The following is a 2,500-nucleotide window of genomic DNA, read 5'->3' as shown; positions in this document are numbered from 1 at the left end:
TTAGCTACCTAGTTTTCCAGTTCATGAGAAGAATCGAGTTTCAATCTTGAGATAATGGAACTGAAAATAATACTAGTAATAATAATAATAATAATAATGATGATATAATGCCTGACTTTTCTGGACTTCTGTATTAATTTAGAATATCTGAAATATTTAGCATGTTTGCAACTAGCATAGCATCTTGGTCTTGATTGACTGGTTTGATTTTCCCGCACATGGTGTGTGTGCAATCTGACAGGGTGCTGAAATCGGCTGTAAACTCTGTGTGATGGGCGGAGCTTAAGTTGACATTGTTCATCCAATCGCAGAATTGATCGTATGACATCACCACTAGTCCTGCGTTTCACTTCTTTAGCTTATAAATAAATAAACGAATACATACATAAACAAGCCATATTAGCTAGGCTAGCCAGCTACCAAAAAACAACACTGCTAGCTATATAGTTAGCTTAGCTAACATTCTCTCTTAAGCAGTTAATATATAACGTAAAGTAGCTAGCCAGAGTTTGCTAGCATGCTAGGAAATGTTAGGTAAACTATTGTGATGATGTTATATGATCAAATTTACAAGTGAACCTAAGCTCCGCCTCTTGCTGAAGCATTTAAGATAACAATCTGTTGGAAGCCATTTTGGAAAAATCATTGAAGGCAGCATCGGAAATTTTGTTTCAGGAACTTGTTCATTTCTAATTTTTTTTTTTACATAAATACAATATCATGATTACATCATAAACAGGGATCGTAAATAGGATATTGTTGCGCTAGCTAGCTAACTAGGTTCCGTAGATGTTCAACTCCTCTCAGTGAAACACAGCCTCATTTAATACCTTACTTCATTTTCTGGAGTAATACTAGCTAACTAGCAAGCTATTTAAGCTAGTTATATTAGCTATTCCATGGTGTTTAACTACTCAGCTAGCTTTATGTAATATTTATTTATTTATAATGTACTAGCGCTATATTTAGCTAATGTATTCAGACTCTTGATGTTCTATCAGCTAGCTAATTTAAGAACAGTTTAACGCAAACAAGCTAGCTAGATTTCATGACAGGTTTGTATTTATAAGTTGAATCTATAAGATCTGTAGGTTCTAAGCAAGATTAGCCTAAAAGCTAGCATGTCCTCAGTAACGATTCTGGAATGTTCTGTCAGTTTCAAGGAAGAAAATCTGGCTAATGTGAGCAAGCTAGCTAGTTGTTGTGACAGAGTTTTATACTGTAAGGTCACTGCTGACTAGCCTGGCAGTCCTGAAGAGTATTAGCATGATTCGCACTACAGCTAGCGAGTCCATAGTGAAGATTCTGAAAATTACACCAAAAAACAAATGTTTTATGGATGTGTAAAAGTAAAAGGCCATTTTAAAGGGAAAGAAATGCTGAAAGAAAAAAAGAGGGAACGAGAAAGGAATAAAAGATGGCCGACTTTCTGTTAGCGTGTGTGTTAGTGTGGTGTGTGTTAGTGTGGTGTGTGTTAGTGTGGTGTGTGGTGTATGTTAGCGTGGTGTGTGTTAGCGTGTCTGTGTTAGCGTGTCTGTGTTAGCGTGTCTGTGTTAGCGTGTGTGTATGGGTCGCCGGTTCCTCCTCTTTCCTCTTTTCGTTCTCTTTTTCTTCTTTATGCTGCTTTATTATGCGAGATGTGTGTGTGTGTGTGTGTGTGTGCGTGTGTGTGTGTGTGACCCCTCTCCTCCACTCAGTGACAGATGGGACTGGCAGCCCCCAGAGTCCCACCGCTCTCTCGCTCTCTTTTCTTTCTCCTCGTCTTTTCTTCTCTCCTGGTAACCAGAGAACTTTTTCTACTCCCTCGTCCTCTTTGTCCTCGCCTGTTCACACAGAAACGCTCCCTCGCTCCCTCTCTCTCTCCCTCTATCTCTCTCTCTCGCTCTCTCTTTCACTCTTTCGCTTCCTCACGTGTTCTCTCCCTCCTCTTTCACTCCTCCCTCTCTTTCTCTCTTTTATTTATAAACTGCCTCTCTCTCTTTTTTCTCTCTTCTTTCTTTTTCCATCACTTACCACCTGTCTCTCTCTCGCTTTCTCTTTTTCTCTCTATCTCATTCTCTTTTTTCTTTCCTGACTGTTTCTAGTTGTTCTTGCTTCTCATTCACTTGTTTTTTTCTGTATGCCTCTCTTTTTCTTTTACTCTCTCTCTCTCTCTCTCTCACACACACACACACCCCTGCTTGCCATATTTATATCTCCCTCAACTTTTTTCAGTCCGCCTGTCTTTCTTTCTTTCTTTCTGTCTTTCTTTCACATTTTCTCCCTATCTTGATTTTCTCGCTTTCTTTTTTCTTATATACTGTCTCACTTCTTTCTTTCTTTCTTTCTTTCCTGTTACATACCCCACTTTGTGACTTTCTTTTTTTTCTTCCCGTCTTTATTTCTTGCTCCTTCTTTTACTGTCTCTTCTCTTCTCGTTCTCTTCTTCACACCCTTTTTCCGTTTTTTCTCTCTCTCATTAACATAAATCGGTGTATCTTCTTAATTTGTTTATTTATTT

The 2,500-nt window shown here is 38.5% G+C and overlaps 1 protein-coding gene across 5 annotated transcripts in view; it reads left to right on the top strand.

Annotated features, from left to right (window-relative positions):
- The window catches only part of msi1b (musashi RNA binding protein 1b), a 24,155-nt gene that overhangs the window by 7,684 nt on the left and 13,971 nt on the right, over positions 1-2,500 (top strand). The window lies entirely within an intron of this gene.

The sequence above is a fragment of the Ictalurus furcatus genome, chromosome 5 (assembly GCF_023375685.1).
Source record: "Ictalurus furcatus strain D&B chromosome 5, Billie_1.0, whole genome shotgun sequence".
Classification (NCBI taxonomy): domain Eukaryota; kingdom Metazoa; phylum Chordata; class Actinopteri; order Siluriformes; family Ictaluridae; genus Ictalurus; species Ictalurus furcatus.
The sequence above is the reverse complement of the archived record's forward strand: the minus strand, read 5'-3'. Positions and strand labels throughout refer to the sequence as shown.